General features: G+C 37.8%; 1 long non-coding RNA gene across 1 annotated transcript; it reads left to right on the top strand.

Annotated features, from left to right (window-relative positions):
• Positions 1-7,196: 7,196 nt before the first annotated feature.
• LOC117283768 lies at positions 7,197-18,095 on the top strand. Its single transcript, XR_004514805.1, has 3 exons — positions 7,197-7,268; positions 17,433-17,506; positions 17,682-18,095. It is a non-coding gene; the product is annotated as an uncharacterized LOC117283768 (long non-coding RNA).
• The last annotated feature ends 1,470 nt before the right edge of the window (positions 18,096-19,565 follow it).

Here is a 19,565-nt window from a genome sequence, read left to right as displayed (position 1 = left end):
GGCCTTAAGGCTCATTGCTTGCGAGGCAGGCAGCAGAACCACTCAGCTAAAATCCCCAGCCAGTGATTCCAACAGTGTTTGATCATTTAGGCAAACACTTCCAGTTTTTTTTTTTTTTAAGCTCAATTTGCATGCTTGTCACTTTTCAATGGTTGTAGATTGGATTTGGAATCTTGCCTGATTTTAATCTGATCACCTGGTCAGCTAAATCTTGCTAATAGGCCTTTGATTGCAAAGATAAATAGCCAGGCCTAAAGTCATGTTGTTGGAGGTTTTGTGCGTGCATCTGATGCCCATAAGGTCATCTAATGTTGACCGTGGCGTCTAGCACAACTTTGCCTCTGTAACAGCATCCTTAATATCATGTGATGGGGCCATTCATTTTTCTGAGCAGATGGTGACCATGCCCTCAGACTTTTAGTCCCTACTCAAGCCTGTTTGAAGACTGGCTTTCCAACACCCTGTAGCAAGAAGGCAGGGGCCTTGCAGGGACCCAAAGAAAAAACCAGATGGTACCGGGAGTGGGGTACAAGAAGACAAGAAAAAAGATATGAATTAAGGATGGGTTCATGTACCAAAAAAAATCAATCTAATCCTTGATTTTTTTTACCAACAGGCTTCTGCTCATTTACTCCAAGAGGACTGTAAATGCGTCTGTATACCAAGCGTTTTGCACAAAGTGAATTGGTGATCTCTTGCACACATACACAGTTTCCACAAAAGTGCAGTTATGGTCATGGTCTGTTTGAAAACATCATTTCAAAGTAGAATCATGATAACTTTTTGCTGTGGTGTGTTTTCTCATCTTGTGAGCTTTCGTATAAGAAGTTCTCCCTTTAGAAACAAATGCCAAAGAGTCTTCTGTCCCTCACACCACTCCCTGCAGGCACAGCTGCAAAGCAGGACCCACACTTGCCTTTGTATCCAGACACCTAGTGATGTGCTCTTCCCAAAGGTTGAATGAACACTTTCTCCTTCCTAATTTCCAGGAAAAGCTAGTTCCCTCCTTCCTCCACTAAGAATCACCCTCAAATTACATTTTCCTCCTCAATTAACTGTAGTGCGCATTGATGCTAAACTTTCTTAGTTAACATCCCCTTAAAAAGCCATGGAATGTCCTAAGTGAAACTTTTAAGATGGCCCATGCAACCACCTCACTGTGCCAACAGGAGCATCAGATACTGAAACAAGATGACCACCAGGCTACCTGTTGGTCAGTCTTCCTGGGCTCTTTACCTGATTCCAGGGAGGCCTTAATTAGAAAATTCAATTTCCTGGAACATGAAAGAAGTTTGAAAAGAAGAAAACATGAAGAAATGAAGAATCATCTATTTTCTCAAGTATTTTTTTTTTTTAGCCTACAGATCGCAGTTCTCATGTGCCTGTCTTCATATGATCACCTTGCCTTGTTTAGTGTTATTTTGGCATATGTGAAAATCCATCTTTTTGATACAAACTGACTGCCAAGCACAAACAAGCCATTCACTTGGGACTTAACCAGAGAAGTACTGCTCTCTTCAATACTAGAATTCCAATCAATGGACTGATTTAGTACCACACACTCTTAATCCCAGTGTCACATCCCCTAGATCCAGCCAGCTCCAAAGCCCCATCTATGAGCAGAGGAGGCTTTGGGAAGACATCTAGATACAAGGCTGTAACACCAGTATTTCTTAAGGGAGCCTAGTACCACATACAAAGAACACAGGTGGGCCTTAGCCTTTAATTTAGGTATGCACTAAATATGCTAATTTTCATACAGAATTCAGAGCAGTTAATTAGGAATCTCAATAAATACTCTTCTGAACTCCCCAGTTATGTCTCCAATTTTTAAACAAAAGGCCTTTAATAAACATTTTATCAAAGTTGTTCAAATTTGATAGAATAATACCAAGTCTCTCATATAAAATGTATTGCTGAGTAACCCCAGGCTGACAGAAGAAATTAAAATTTAGTGTCATTATAACATTCAGAAAAGCAAGCATGTGCCATATGAAAATATCTGTAAAAAACAATATACTCAACATCAATGTATTGGTTTATATATTGGAAAAAAATTCATTATAAGTTACCGCATCAACTGATAATAACCGCACCAGCCACTTTTTACCTACCTTCTGTGAACTTGATTTATGTGGTTTATTGAGTCACCTTCTTTGTCTCCTGGAGTCCAGGCCGCCGAGTCAATCACCTGAGTCCTGCTTAAAAGTGATCTATAGTTGAGAAAAATAGGATTTGCATGATAGCCAAGACATCTACCTCTGCGCCAGAGGGCTGGATATTTACACAGTAACATCACAACTCCTGAGTATAGTACTTAAAAGTCCAAGGCCCGTTTCTCAAATGTATCTTAAGGAAATAAAAAAAAAATCACAATGAAGACTTTAACGTTAAGAAACTAGGCTGGGGGTGTGGCTCAGTGTACAGCACTAGTAAAACAGGGGCAAAGCCCTGGGTTCCAAGCCCAGCATCCAAAACACAACAAAAAATGTTTTAAAATTTACTCAAGATCATAGATGTAGGGCTGGTTAGCCTCAAAGCCCTATCCATTTATTATACATCCTCCCTTCCGACAAAGCATTTTTTTTGCTTAGCTTCCTTACAAAGCAGGGGCTGCTTCTGAATTACGTCCCTCTTCTGAGTTGCTCATCAGACAAATTTGTAACTCACATACCTGACTGACCATATGTTCTTCAAGTTTCTTAGTTGTATTTTCCATGAGACAAGAGTTTGATTTTAAAATACTGAAAAATAAAAGTAAAATAGTATCTCCAAATGAGTATAAATTTAAAAATAAAGAGTGTTTTCTTCTAGTAGACTTTGGTAACGTTTAGTTGTGCCAAACTTTTGCCCTTGCGTCCTTTTAAAAACAAAGATCTGCCTTCAGGAAAGTTCTGAAATACAACTGTCAGCGTTTAGAGGATAGTGAGACATATTTACTACCTCAACTTATATTGACTGTGCCCTTTCCTTCAGTGAAAAATTGAAGAAGTTGATAGAGTATTGGCTTGAGCACAGGAGATCAACCTTCTTTTCCCAGATCTACAGCTGCCTGAATAATCTTAAACCTGTCATTGAATTTCTTTACATGTTTTCCTATCTATAGATGACAACTAACACCACTTTCCTTATAAGAATGCTAGGAGGACTAAGAAAATGTCAGGTAAGCTCTATTTTGTTCATTGGATAGCAGTTTTACATAAAGACGTGGTATTGTTTAAGGCTATGAACTCAACCGTAAGGATGATTGGCATCTAAAATTAAGTCACATTTAAATGATGTAGCATAACCAAGTCAGCGAGTGCTTTTTAAATCTCTTTTTATTCCGTTATCCACAAATTTTAAGAATAACACTCATCTTTCCCATTACAAAGGTTAACATTCATAGATATTGGAGAAAATTGTATCAGTAGATATGCACGGCAATCATTCATGGGTTGTTTCTTCTTCCTACTGTTGAAGTAAGAACTGTATAGAGATGGTCTAAGTTTCCATTTAAACAATGAATTTAAAAATCAACAATATGCTTCTTTATTACCTTTTATAATGCATGTCACTTTGATGCATTCTTTACCTTCTAGCTCAAAAGAATTGAGTGATTATCACAGATAAGCATTATCTTTCTGGGAGGTCTGTTATTTTAAATCATCCTAGAGAAAGGTTTTGCAAAGGCACCTTAGTAAAAGCTGGGAATATTCTTTTTTCTAAAGGTGTTGTGACAGCCAAAATTAAATATATATTTGCATTGCAAAGCGTATTTATGCGAGCAGAATGCAATTTGAAACTCTTGGAAGTTAGCTGGGACAAGGGAGCTCTCATCTTGGGGGAAGAGGTCTTGAAAGGTTCTCCTCCTCAGCACAGTGAGGGGAAGGAGAGGCAGAGGCAGGGACACATTTCGCCACTGGCCACAAGAAGAACAAAAGGAAATCGTGATGTGGGCTACAGCCACAGGGCAGGATATGGGCACGTGGTGAACTCAGTCATTGGATAAACAGTATTTGCCTCCTTTTCAGAGTCACAGAGCAAAACAGGATGTAGAATTTGGACACTCGTGTGGCGACAGCTTTTCAATGTCCAGAACTGATGGGAAGATCCACAGAATGACAGCAACAGATATGTATGTAACAGTTTGTCCCGGACAGCTCAGACTGTTCTCTCCCAGAACGTGCACTTTGGGAGATAAAGAAGTGTTATTAGAAACTTTCTCACGAGTTGCTTGCTATTGTACTCAGTTCTAAAACCACTACTTCAAGAAATGCTGAATACCTACTTAAACTTCCAAAGTTCCTGCCTTATGCATTGTTTTTGTAAGGACAGAGATAGAGGGTGCACGGGGTTTTTTTTTTTTTTGTATTTTTATAGACTTTTTTTTTTTCATCTCAAAAACAAGTACCAAGGATAGCATTACTGAAGAAGAAAGAGCTTGGATTCCAGAGTTTTTCTCTTACTTTCCATCACTACTTTTCTCCCCTACCCCTCCTTTTATCTTGGGAAGAAAATCAATAGAACTTTTCAGGATATTGATCCTTAATTTTTGATCTCTATCACCAACTCCCCTTTTATTTGTCTTTTTCTGATAAATAATTTTCTGCAAGAGTCCTTTATGTTTATCTTCCACCCTCTCTGTTGAAAATTTGTTTTAATATTTTTGATTTGCCAGTGTTTGTTGGCTCTTCAGTGGTTTCATTTGTAGAATATTGCTCTTGTTTCATAAATGTGAGAGCTTCTCTTATCGCTGTACATTGTTTGATAGTTTTCTTCTGCTTCCTGATTTATATCAGTTTATTTCTCTTGCTTTTCTTGCAGTAGTCTCTGTCTTTTATCTCCAAGACTTTTTACAGGAGGGGATTGTTTAGCATAAAAGCTTTCATTTAATCTTCTCAATTTACAACAAGTCTCCCTACCCTGCCTCGGTTTGCTTGAATCCTGAGTTCAGAGCCTATCTCCAAGGCTTCCTCTCAAAAGCCTTCTTCTCCAAACCCCTTCCTACTACTGTCTTCTCACATTCTCATCATACAGGGCTTGTTACTTCCTGCTTTACTGGAGGTAGCTTGTGCCCTCTTGTACCAGGGACTAGTTTCTCCCCTGAAGAGTATGCCAGGACCCTTCTCTGTTGAGACAGGATCAAACCACACTGCACTCTGCTGGTGACTTGGCATCACTTAGCTCTGTCAAAATTGTATCTGCGCCTTAGTCTATGACAAAGGAGAGAAGGAGCCCTAGGTGACTTTTCTGGAGACTGATGACTGCTACCACGGTTTTCCTATCTGAGTTGACCACTGACCTCTTTCCAAGGATGGGGACACCAATTTTAAGAGGCCCCTGTCTGTGGTAGAAGCATTTTGATTCTTTTTTAGCTTAGAAATCTCAATTTGAGTTTAGCCCTTCCCAAAGTTAATAAAGGGGGGACTCCCCCTATTTTTCCTGTTCTAAAAGAAAGTCATTCCCATAGACTGCATAGTCCCAAATAACGTTTAGCCCCTATAGTTTTCAGTTTCAACACAGATTCTACAGTATTTTCTTCAACATAACAATAGCTATGAAGAGCCATGTTCAGTTCTACATTATGCTGAAGCAATCCGTGGAGTGCATTCCTCTTAATGTGTTTCATTTGAATTCACACTAGCAGAATAAGTCTGGAATGAAGTACTTCTCTACATAGCATGCATGAATTCATGTTTGTAGTAGACAGTAAGAAACGTGAATTTACGATTTCATTAATCTGAACCTAAAATCTGTTGTAGGCAGGACAAAGGACCCCGTAACGTAAGTATTTCGTGCAATTTTTTCTATTTTCTGGTGACATTTCTTCTTGTGTGTTTGATAGCATGTCCTAGAATTCCTTTCGTTGGGGGCAGTGCACTCTGTTTATATATGTTAACTGACAGATGATTTGCTATATTTTGTCTCAACTACTGTAATGTGTTCCTGTCAGGGAAGATCATTGCTGCTTTCCCTGCTAACACTACTGCTGTTCACAATCATTATTTATTGTTTTATTTCCAAATAATGAGTTCTAAAGCATGCATCTCTTCTCCCTCTTAGATTACCCACTTTTACTTTACAGTAAAATTGCATTGTTCTGCCACTTACTAGTAACAAACTCACGGACATACGGGAGGAAAAAGGCTATTTTTCTTGTATAAAAAAACTATCTTCTTAAAAAGAGGTACTTTTAAGAAAAAGTTTATATCTGAATTGGAGAACTTAGAAAAAAGCATAAGAGGAATGCTACATCTTCTGCTTTTACTCTTAGCTAGCGGGAGGGCAGGTTGGATTCAATGCAGCTATTGCTCAAGGCTGTGGACAAAGGCACCAGGGGGCCACCAGCAAGCTGGAGGCCTGCAGCACCCAGTGAGCAGGAGCACAAGTACTGGAGGGCTCCAGGGGGATTTCTAAACTCAGTGTGCCCGACAGTTACTAGTGGTGAAGAAACAATGAATTCTTATAGCTCCTGCTTGAAAGAAACAACCTCCCAGCTGTGAGCAAGGAATCTTTCAGGTTGGTCCCCAGAACCTGGAAAAACTGACTCAAGACCCATGCTAAGGTCCGAAAGGCACCCCCTACTCACCCCTTGCATTGAACATATTGTGTGTTTGATTTTAAATCAGTCCAGTTGCCTGAACGGTCTGAACCATCAGGTGATCTTCTTTGTATTTTAAATCTTGCAGTGTAGATTACTGACGGCATCTCCTATAATCGATAAACGTAGTTGGGTTATTATCAAAAGTAATATATTTACTGTTTCATAGTTCCTCAAATTTAATATTTAAAAAATTTCAGTTTAATAACCTCTGCTGCCTAAGCTAAAAATATTGAGAGGGTCCTTCTAAATGTTTCAGTAACCAATACCATAATTATTATTCTCCCCAGAAAGCAAATCCTTTTAATCTTTATAAAAAATTTGAATATAAAAAATAAACATTTTGTATCTGTCGTTAACATTTTCCAACTTCTATTTTCATTTAGAAATAATGGCTTTTGACTACAATATTCATCATTAAATATTCATTCACCTTTGTCCTCTTTTGACCCAAACCCAAAGCATAGAAAAAGTCAGCTTGCATGTCTTAAAAAAACAAGCCAAAAGAAAATTAAGGAGGAAGTAGGTGGGAAGAAGAAATTTAAAAAAATCTGTTATTTACCTTTTTTTTTTTTCTATGCTTTGTTTAAATGTCTGTTCCTAAAGGTTATGGTGGAATCTTGCCCTCTGAACTAACCATTAGGAGGTGCTCATAGTTTGGAACAATTCCTTCAGACCTTGAAAGGTACTCATAGTCTAGTTCTTGTATTTTATAGAAGTTATCTTTAATTTTAGAAATTTTCATTTTACTTGAACTTACCACTTGTAAAATTGTCAAGCTGACAGCTCTGGGAGCTGAAATCATCCAATTAGTCCCCAAAACAAATGTTTCTGTGGCACCTATCACCGCTGCACACCAATAGGCCCTCAGACAAACACATCAAGTTAAAAGAAAAACACGTATTTAAGAAAGAAAGACTTCTGGTCTACCTTGCATTCAGAGCTGTGGTTGATTTTAATTGGTGTGAAGTAGTGGTCTTCAGGAAGTTTTCCCAAGGGCTGTACCTAATTTTGTTAAATAGAAGAGCACGTTTGTATCCTGAATATGCCCACAGGGTAGGATCTACTGTCATAAAGCAGTTTCAGTTCTGTATCATAGACACATTCAGACTATTAACTATTCATTTTGTTTCTGACATTTTGCTCTTTGCTGTAATAGACCCGAACCACAAATTTGACTTCTGTTTGGCACAGGTGTGAACAAAAAGGACAGTCAGCCCTATCCTCACTGGATTTTCATTGACTCCAAAGGCATTGGTTTGGGGAAGTGAAGGATTTTAGCTTGCTAATTTGTAAGAGAAGTTATTGTTTAACAGTAGGTTTCTGGGCTGGGTGGGCATGGGGGGGTGGTGATGGGATTTAGCTCGATGGGATTTAGCTCGATGGGATTTAGACGATGGGTGCCCTCGTCTGCCTTGCAAGCGCAAGGACTGGAGTTCGATCCCTGTTACTATAACAGCAGCAAACCAAACAAACAAACCAAAAATAAGTTTCTGTTCAAATGCTACAATGATAAAATAATGTGCCTGAATTACTTAACTGATTTAATAAAGGCTTCCATGATCCTGTGTTAGTTATCAAGTACCGGGTGGCAATCAAAGACTGATAAGAACTATTAATTTTTTATTAAAAAACTTTTTTTGATACTGGGGATCGAACTCCCGTCCTTGCGCTGGCGAGGCTAAATCCCCGGCTCTTGACTATTAATTTTTAAATACTTGTATATGGAAGGAAACAGATGCATAACATTTCAAAAGTGTACAACTGAGAAAACTTATTTTTATTTGGAATCAACTCCTAAGAAATAGGAATACTTATCTTACTTTTGTATCTTCCAATTAGCTGTAGTAAATTTTAAATCTAGGTGCTTGTGTGGATTTAGGAGAGGTGTTATGCTTGCACTGGGTAATGTAGATGGCGACACCTACTGGCAGCCCTAGATTTTGCACCCTAGATCCATAAGACACTGAAGCCCCTGCTACTTTCTAAAATAAAGATATTTTAAATCTACTGTACGTTAGGGTTATATATTACTGGAAATGTCATATATTTGAGCAAGAGTATTAGTTTACAGAACCTAAAGTATGCTGCGCTAAAAGACTCCCGAAATCTCAGTGGTGTAAGTTCACAAAAGTTTCATTCTTATACATGCTGTATATATTATTTCCAGATTATTAGTGATGAAAGATGACAAGTGAAAATTGGGACTCGGTTTCACATCATCGTCAATTATTAGCATAACGTCCCAGCGATATTCAATGAATAATTCTCCCCTTTCCAATAATTATATCTGTCTTCTGTCTGTTGATCTGGGTCTTTCTGTATTTGCATTACTTACATGGTATTTTTATTATAGCTTTATAACACTTTCATCATGTGAGAAGACTGAGCTCTTCTTATTATTCTTTTAAAAATAAAATCTGTTTTCCTTGCCTGATTAGTTTTCCCAGAAACGTTTAGTATTATTTGTTAAATTTTTCCAGCTGACGTTTAACTTTGATTTGAATAGCATTAAACTAAAAATTAATTTGGTGATAACTGATACTTAGAAAATATTATTTTTCCATCCAAGATATAAAAATATCTCTTAAACATACTTAGAATTTCATTCACAATGTTAAATATGCTCATACTGAAATAGATCCTTGGGACTTTATATTTTTGTTATGAGAGTTATTCACATGATTTTATTTCCACATTTGCTTTTATTTGCCTATGGGCATGTGGATGCTTCTGTGTTTTTCTCTTGTAGTAAATAAAATAATTGTATACATTTCCATACAGTGACATTTTGCATTTTCTTTATATATAATCACTGTTGTTTATGTCATACAATTATAATTTTAGCTCCGTTATGTGTTAAAACATTGGCCCAAATCTTTCAATAAGGGTATCAGAAATCATTATTGCTTTTTCCAGATTTTATTGAAATCTCCCTTGAATTTTATCACAGCAACATATGACAGTGACTATGTTTAATCGTATTTATAGTATACTTTATGCTTATTGGTATTTTCAATAATTATGACTGTTGAAGATTTATTCCATGCCTTTTTAAAAAATTATAATGACCGTGTTTTTCTTAACTGACCTAATAATTTAAAGTATTATAATAATATCTTATATTAATACTAATTCTTCTTACATTCCTAAACTAAATCCCACAGGATGCTTATTTATGTAGTACTAAGTTCTATTTCTAAGATTTCACTTTATGATTTTTAAAAATTCTTACTTATTTGGAGATGTGTTCATAACTTTTCTTTAATCATATCCATGACAAGATTTGATATTTTATATCTAAAATCATTGGTTATCACTTATAAGGTTATTTCACAGTTGCCAGCAGACATTTTATTTTATTCTGTTCTAAAAATATTCAGTTATATTTCTTGAGTTAAATTTTCTAATAATTAATTTTGTCTTCTAATTCTTTTTATTTTAAATCACTTTTTTCTAAAATTTGTTTACATTTTTAAAATACATGTAAAAGTAGCATATCTTTTCTCTGTGTATTTACTATACTTTAAATTTTTAAAATAAACATAATGATTGCACATATTAATGGGATAAATGTGATGTATTGATATAGGAATGCCTTATGTAATGATCACATCAGGGTAATTATCCTTTGTACGTTTTTCATTTCTTTGCACTCAGTGTATTCAAAATCCTCTCCTTGAACTCTTTTGAAATATACAATACGTTCTTGTTAATGACAGCCACCTTACAGTGAAAGAAATTTATATTTATTCATTTATTTTTGGTACCACTATTGCTGTAAGATTCTTGTACATTCTTTTTATCTCTTCCTTGGTCTGATAGTTATTTTAAAGGAGGTGCTTTTATTTTCAAATGTTTAAATCTTGTTTCTAGTAACAGAAAAATTTAAAATTTACATTCCATTATTAATAGGTAATAGGATGTATGATTTCTGTTTTACTTATGTATTTATTTATTATTTATTTTGATTACTGGCTTTACTTTGGGCCTGGTATCAATTTTCATACATGCTTCTTGGATACCCTTTGTGAAAGAGGCTATTGGTGATGTCAAGAACTCTGGAAGTTTGCGATTTCATATTAATTAATAAATTAGCTTCCATGATGGAATGGAACACATATAACCAGTGGCTTGGAGACAAAGGATCTTATTGTTCACATTTGCAGTGATTAGCTACAGCGCCAGTCTTTTTGTATCCATTTTCTACACCCCAATTCTCATAGACTGAGCACAGAGGACCAGGCTACATCTGCACACAGAAAGGAGGTGTTTCAGGAGAGGAAACCTGACCTCAGTGAGCCTGATGATTTTAGCAAAGTGTGCCTGCCTTTTATTCTGGAGGGAGATGTTTTCTTTCTTTGTTAAGCTAGACAGCAAGTATCTCTGAACTTTGCTCTGGAAGGAGACATTTTCAGCTTCCAATACTACAAGTAAATTAACTGTTGGCTCTAGAGTGAAATATTATCTTTCTTCAAGGAATTTTTCCATACAAAACATCTGGAACAAAGACATATTTGGCTTCAGTTGCAAGATGCACCAAACCAAGAAACCCACACACGATTAGTGTATCAGAGCAGGCAAATAGAAGATATATCACCATCTCTATCTATCTGTCTATCTATCTATCTATCTATCTATGCATACATACATCGTTTAAACTCCTGAAAATGGTTTTCGTCAGCTTCACATAGACATGGATGTAAAGTGGAGACACTTGTTAACGTGTTTCTGTGTGTATCTAGACATAGAGTGTTAGGTTTAACGGTAGAGATGATAGGTGAGCTAGATATGGGGTATATTTTTTAGTAGTCATCTTTTATGTTTTTAATGATTGAACTTTGCATATCTTAGACTATTCAGATTTAAATACTCCATATTATTTCTTTTATGATTTATTAACTCTTTTTTTGGTACCGGCGATCGAACTCGAGTCCTTGCTCTTGTGAGGTAGGAGACAGAACCGCATAATTAAACCCCCAGCCCCTCTTTTACGATTTGTGATACTCCATATACAAGAGCTTTTTTTAGTCCATCCGTGTACACTGTCACATCAGCTGTGATTGTTGTTGTTGTTGTTGTTGTTGTTGTTGTTACTATCACTTAAAAGCAACAAATCACACTATTAACTTATCAGGTAGGTGTGTTTTGCCTTTTTAATGGGGCAGTTTAATCTCTACTCTTAACTGTTTTGCTTTGAGCTCATACTTTTGTTATCTGTTTTTGTTTGCTCACCCTTTGGCTTCTCTTCTGCAGGCCATTTTGTTTACTTTGGTTTTCCACCGCTTTGTATTAAACATCCTGTGTTTTAATATTGTTAGTGGTTCTTTCATGATAATTAAGATATATTCATAGCTATTTATTTGTGAATATCAGTAGTAACAAAGCGCTTGTTCATTAATTGTGTTTCCTGTGCCCACTTCTTCCCCCTTCCCAATCTTTAGTGATTAATCTGGTTCTGCAGACTCTGAGATCGATGTATCTCCATATGCTCCTCCTTTCAACAAACCAAAGTTTGTGCAGTGTTGCACTTTTATTACCTTAGTGATGCCAGTTATTTTGAGTATTAGGATTTGTTTTATTTTTTCACAGTTATATTTTGCAACAGCTGTTGGAGCCCTTCTGGCACACATGGAAGTCCAAGAGAAAGAGTCCTAGTTTTTACCATTTCTTTGTGCTTTGGAGCTAAAATGGAAGTGAACCAGACTTCCCACCCATACACGGTAGGGTGACTGATGGCAAAAGAAGGGATGCTCACTCTCTCTGGCAGATGTGGGAAATTATAACTTGCTTTCAAGAGCCCTATGAATGACCTTTCCTCCTACCTGAAGCTTTTTATTCCTCCTATCCAAAGCTATTCTATTATTTTTCTTTTCCCTCTCCTTCTTCCTTCCATCCAGAGTGCCACCTCACCCAGCACAAACCTCAAACCGTGCTGTCTAGTCAGCACACTTTTAATCCTAACACATGAGGGCTTCTCTTAGTGGTCTGCTCAAGCTGCCAGAAGAAAATGCCACAGGCTGAGTGGCTTGTCACAACAGAGATGGCTTTTCCTATAGTTCTGGGAATTACAAGCCTGCGATCAGGATGCCCCTTGGTCAGGTTTTAGTGGGGGGCATTCTTCCCTGTGGATGCCACCTTGTGCTGTCTGCATCCTCGGCATTTCCATGCTGAATGGAGGTGGACGACTCCCCCTCTCCCCATTTTAAGGAAACAGTCCTATCAGATTGAGAATCGACACCCATGATCACATTTAAACGTAATTACAGCTTTAAAAGTCCTACCTCCAAATACAGTTACAGTAGGGGTTAGGACGTCAATATGTGACTTTCAGAAGAATACCCAGCTCTAACCCTTGAGTTCATTTGTACTATAACCTAGGACCTAATGCAGTGTTTTTCACAGCTGGGTCAGGTGGTGCATGTAGTAATCCCAGGTGCTCTGGAGGCTGAGGCCAAAGGATAACAAAATTCAAGCCCTGCCTGTGCCAATTAGAACCTGTCTCCAAAAAAAGGGGGGGTGGCATTGTAGCCCATTGAGAAGCCATCAGTTCAATTCCCAGTACCAATTGCTTCCCCCACACATGAAACATTCCTGGATTGCTTTAATCTGTCAGGACTAATTCAAGACTCATTCCTCCCAGGGAGTCTTGACTGAATCCGTAAGTCAGCCTGCAAATTCTGGGGCCATCTATTCCCTCTGCCCATGGATGGCTGTCCTTGCTCTGTTTAGTGATGAACCAGCCCTTCTTGACCAGAAACTCTTCCAAGACAGGACTACGTCCTTACTCAGCCCGGGTTCTCAATGCTCGTGGCAGTGTCTAGAGCACAGTAAGCCTGTGGGCAATGCTGGATAAACGTGAAGGACAGAAACTAGGTCCTCCGTGTCAAATGAGGCACCTGCACATTTTAGGAGTGGCCGGAGGAAGCATGGATAGTGAGGATGAAGCGTGGGACCCGTTTGGTGGGGAGAGAGATCTGAGCCTGGGACCACTGAGCTCATCATCAGACTGTTTCACCATCAGGGCTTTTCTGGCAATGGAATCCACAACTCAGTACCAGTTAATGCCAGCCCAACCTGCTTTCAGAAATAAACATTTTGCGAATTAGTAAAAATTTGCTACAAAGGATTCTAGTCTGTAGGTAGACATCTGGGATGTTCTGCTGCATAGCTAAGATGCCCAGAGGATATACGTTCCATAAAACAGAGAGGTAAGTATAGCAACACTGTCAGAGATCTTTAGAGAATAATATTCATCTCCCCATGCAGTCTCTCTTTTTCATAACCTCTCTTTGCAGTAAAGAAGGCCTCATGGTGATAAGTGTGTCTTTCATGGATTAAATGCAGAGCCATGACCCTTGAATTTAGTTAGAAAATAATAATACATTTAAAACTCTAGCATGATCAAGGAGATTTGATGTGCCTTTTAAACATATAAAGATGAAAAAATTATCTCCACTGTTTTCACCATAATTTTGCACAGGCATCCCCATAAAGGGAAAAGTTTGGGGGTGTCAAATCTTCTAGCCAGACTCTCATTTCTTTCATGAACATACAAAACCCAAATGACATGCTTTTTTTTTCTGATTTAAAAATAATACTAAACCTTTGCCCATCAGCTTTTCAGAAGATGCTAAACATTTGGGGCCAAGTGAACCATTCTTGCCTTCACTTACAGAGCTGCTCTTTTGGTTGGTTTGCAAAGATTTATTTTTGAAGGCCAAGCTGCTCGCTAACCTCCCAGTTAGAAGCTCATGGGATCATCTGCCACTCCTGTCCCTGGAAACCTCTCCTGTTCTCTGCACTCCTGGCTCCTGTGGTGACTTCCCCTGAATCCCTCCTCAAACCCTTGGGTTAAGTTGCATCCAAATTCGGTCATCAGAAGCCCTGTCCCCTTTTCAGTTTTGTGGAGCCAGAGATTTAAGGAGTACAGAAACCCTCCCACATTGATTCTCTTTCCTAATCCATTCCTGCCTGGTTCCTGGCTATTGCGGGGCTAAAAATAGCCGAACTCCTTTTAGCCAGCAGAGTAGTGCAAAAGGCTTATCATGGGTCAGGCCTACTAAATTTCTGCTTTCCTTGACAACCTGAAGATTTACATTTTTTTGCACAAAATATCACAATCTGTTTAAAGTAGACTTTTGTACTTTTATATTCCTGCTTACTGCTATAAATATCTCAGTTTATTTACTTACTTTTGCAGTCCTGGGGATTGAACCTAGAACCCAGGACTTCATGCTTATTATGCAACTGCTGTACCACTGAACTACAAATCTAGCACTTTGATTTTTTTTAAACCAATGACCTAATAATTATAATTGCCTAACTAGGGAATGGGGAGGTGTATTTTTCTACACTGCACAAAAACTTTAAAAAGTCAACTTCTTAGTCAACCTCTTAGGGTGTGTTTTGACATATATATGTATATATATATCTATATATATCTATATCTATCTATATCTATCTATCTATCTATATATATACATACACACATGTATGTATGTATTCAACACCATTAAATAAGTTATTCTAAAACTGGTGACTATTCAATGTAATCATTGGTACTTTTAAATTTAAGTAAGTGTTTTAGTTTTAGAATTTTTCCTCTTGAAGTAAAAATGCTAAATAAACACAAAAGCTATACTTGTTTCAGAGAGCAATTTAAGCTAGACAGTGAAATGGTTTTTGATGACATGAAAGTTATAATTGTGTATTTGGTTTTGTAAATAAAAAACACGAATTTCTCCAAAAGTTCTTGTTACAGCATTAGTTATATGATGCTGTAGTCTTAAAACATATTGCTGAAATAATTTCAGTAGTTCCCTAAATAGGGTATTAACAGAAAGATTCAGGTGCAGGTTGGTAATCTTTTCTGTATTGTTTCAGTAATGATAAAATCTGCAGTATTTAGAAATATTTCAAACTATGAATGGATGCCCAGGAAAAATTGCCTTCTTTGATGACTGAGTTAATTATGGTAGTTCTGTTTCTATCAAAGCCTTATGATTTGGCTTTAAAAATCATTGCAGGTTAAAAATGGACTCACATGAGACGCACTATAGGTGTAGTCTTCTACATACTTTAAAAAGAAGGTTGATTCTTTTCCAGATTCACTGAATACAAATACTTAAAAATATACACCCTCAGAATGGTTATTCTGTGACATAAAATCTGAGTTGTTTATATTTTAGATAGCACAATATTTTTATTTCAGAATTTTAAAGCAACCTTATAAAAATTAGCGTGGCCTCAATAGAAGCACATTTCCTAAGTTGCTTTTATAAGGCAGTGTTAGCTGATTTACTTATATCTAGTTTTTCATGCAGCTCTCTGGGAGGCCAGAGCATGTCTACCATGGAACCCTTGGATTTTTAACAGAGATCCTTTCTCTATAACTAATTCAACCCATGGCTAGATGGGTAATTTTGAACAAGTGGATCTTTCTCCAGCCTGAAAGGCTGCCAGAACAGAGAGTGAGCAAGAAAAAGAGGATTTCAAAAAGAGTCACAGAGAACCAGAAAATAATCACGAAGCACCACTGTACTGCCACAGTTCCCTTACAGAAGTGCATTGAAACGGTGATGATACAGAACGAGGAGAACACATCGACACAATAAAATAGAATACCTAGGACAGCAGTTGGAAATGATTTTTGTCATCAAATAGAGCACCCAGAAGTGTAGAAAGTTCGACTATATCTCCTGGAAAGAATTTCAAAAGAATTATTATTTCCTTCTTGCACCATTATGTTACAGAATTTCACATAGCAGCAGTGAAATATGAAATACAGATTAGAAATGTAAAATAGGAACTGCCATTGCAACCCTCGTATATCGCACTGAATGCAAGAACCTTTTAGACAAATATTACATTATACAAGTGTATAAATTATCATTTGGTCTTCTAAATTTAGATACAACTATTTAATTGAATCCAAGGTGGTGGAATAAATTATTAAAGAGGGTTCAATCTTCCATCCCTGTGAAATCCTGATAAATGGAATACATTCTGGGTCGTATCAGCAGCAATACTGCAAAAGACAGAAGAGAGCTTTGATTGTACAAATGGAAATAGAAATACTTTCGTAGTATTTAAAAAAGGAAATTGACCAAGGGAAACACATCTTAAATCTCCCCAAATTAAGACAGTATCATTGATTATTTAACATACATGTGAATTTTAGTAAAAATGAAAGAAAAAGAAAAAAAAATAACTGGGAATTTGATAAGGAGAGATTCTTGGGAATAATAATACAGAAACCTACTCTGTCAAGATCTAATGGCCCACAGGATTGCTTGACGTATTTCTGAATCTAGACCTTTGGTCTAATGTTGCTTAAATATTTCTTGTCAAGTGTAAAATTGGTACCAGGTCCTAGAGGCTGGCTGATTCCATGGATGGAGACCAACTGGGGATATATTCCTAAGAGAGGGAATTATTTCATGAAAGTTCTACCTTTTTAATGTAAGTCATTTTATGTAAATGAAGATGAATGCAATGGGAGTTTTGATATGTTAGGAAAAATATTTAATGCAAGAGGCAAGATCAGGGCAGGGATGGATTTGAATTCATTCATTTTCAGGTATTTTAAGGGAGAATAAAGGGGTTTCTATAAATTAAGTTAATAAGATCTATTGAAAGATCCCAAAGAGGAAAATTATACGTGAAAGGAGTGTTTTATTAGAAATTATCTTAGTAGTAGCAAGATTTTAGTGTGTAGTAATTACAATCAGGAAATACACTTAGAAAACTATTGTAATGTTTCTAAGATTCTTGAAATTGATATTATCTTGAAATTTTAATCAGTATGTTTGATTTTTTACACATCCTTATGTTTTGTCTTCCTCAGTTCATTCTGAGGTCTTGAAGAAAATAAGGACAATTAAGGAAAAATGCAAAGAAGCAACTGGTGCTGTTTCTGAGGTATAAAACAAATTTCAAAAGTTGTTAAGCTGTAATAGTCCTACAAGCTATGGTTCTCAAGATGAGGACTGATATTGTTAGAGGAAATAAATGATGTGTAAAAAGAGCATGGGTTCTTTTTTCAATAGTAGATTTAGATGTGCGTACTTTACCAGGATGTTTTTTCTTTACGCAGGAAGCACAGACAACACCAAAACAGAACAGCTCCTTCATTGTGGGGAGGAGAAAATGAGACAAAGAGAACAACAGAGTAAAAAGTGTCAGAAAGAAATGGGCCTACTCCCACCCATCCCTTCCTGATAATTACAAGCGATGGAGACTCCAAAGAGCGTGAAGATTCCTGGGAAGATTTGCATTCGCCCGCTTCCAGAATATAGTAAACAGACCCTAAGCCTTTAGAAAGGTTCTGTGTTGAGCGGCAAGCCTCAGCTGTCCAAAAGACGTAGTTAGAGAATCTCATCTAGAGGCTCACAAGCCCTGAAAGAAAGGTCGCAGAGAAGGGAGGGCTCAATCTTTGAGTCATACCGAAGAGGAAACAGGATGAGGAGTGGGCAGAAGAGGACAGTTTAGTCCAGGATGTGCTGGGGCAGGAGCCACAGAGCTATGAGCTCACACCTCTCCTCAGAAACAAGGTGGGTGGGTGCTGATGGCTTCAGACCAGGGCGTCGCAAAGGCATCTGAGTTCCATGGAGGCCTCGCTGTGAGTAACGGACCTTCCTGTGCTCAGGGTTTCTGATTCAGTGGGTTTCCGGTGGGGCCTGGGAATGTGCGTTTCTAACAGATTCCCTTGTGATTCTGATGTTTCTGCTCCAAGACCTCACTCTGAAAGGCAATGATCAGGACTGAGTTGGTCCAAGACATATGGGTGCACAACACCTCAAACACTCGCGGGTCTCGGAAGCCCCTGGAGAGCAAAGGGGGCACCCCTCGTACAACCTCAGAAGGACCCGGTGATCACTAGCTTGGAGGAGGTTCTTGATTGCTACTTAAAATTTACAGCTCCCAGCAGAAAGTGGGGCTCTAGAGCTAAATTCAGTCCCGTTGTAGAGAAATAAATAATGTACCCCTTGAACATCTAGGTTTCCTCACTGTGAGAATGAATGTCCAGGTTTAGTATTTAGTACAAATATTACACTGAAATTGAAAAGCAAGTGCGGGACGCTTGGCGAAGAAATACACAGAAAGGATTTTTTTTCTTTGTTACAATAAAGCTTTGTCATCCAACTTTAGGCTTTTGCAGCTTCCTGGAAATAAGAGGTTTCTACAGTCCCGGGAGCGCCGCTCTGTGATTCATTCTCTGGGCCTCTTCAGAGAACAGAGACGATGAAAGCCACTTCTGAGTGGACAGCCCTTCTGAGAGCAAGAAGGCGTAGCATCTGTGTGCCCGGAAACATGGGTCCCTCGTCCGCACTTCTCCACCTGGGGCTTGCGTGAGCAGACTTAGTGCCCTGTTCAGGCCTTCCCAAGAGGCACACGCATCCAGTGTAGACAGTGACATTAAGTGGGGTCTTGGGGAAAGGTAAGAATCCATCGGATGGCACTTCTCCTTGGCTAGCTGGTTGCGTTTGTGTCTTCAATCTTGCACTATTGCCTTTTGCATTTTTCTTCTACTGAAATCTACATCTTTCACCACACCGAGTTCACATTTATAAGATTTAGCTGAACTAAATCTATTGTGTGTTATCTAATGTTCCCATGTCCTTTAGTTTCTCTTCCTTGCTCCCTCTCTGCCTTTTTTTTATTGGCAGTTGACCCCAGGGCCTCTGCACTGAGCTACATCCCCAGACCTTTCTTTTTTTTAAAAAAAATGTAAGTTTGAGAAAAAAGTCTTATTAAGTTGCTAAATTGCCTAAGCTGGGCTGAAATTTACAATTATCCTGCTTCAGCCTCCAAAGTGCTGGTGTCACAACCTTGTACCATTTCACTTAGCTCCTGAAGCCTGTTGAAGTCCATTTATTTCTTTGATACCTGAACCTCTGTCTTAAAAGGACCAAGAGCTTTCTCATCATTCTGAGGATCTTCCAGTGGCTTCAGGGTCTATGAACTCTACATCCACACT

This window comes from Fukomys damarensis, unplaced genomic scaffold (assembly GCF_012274545.1).
Source record: "Fukomys damarensis isolate Sample0158 unplaced genomic scaffold, DMR_v1.0_HiC HiC_scaffold_30, whole genome shotgun sequence".
In the NCBI taxonomy this organism is placed as follows: domain Eukaryota; kingdom Metazoa; phylum Chordata; class Mammalia; order Rodentia; family Bathyergidae; genus Fukomys; species Fukomys damarensis.
Note: the sequence above shows the minus strand (reverse complement) of the source record. Positions and strands in the feature narration are given on the sequence as shown.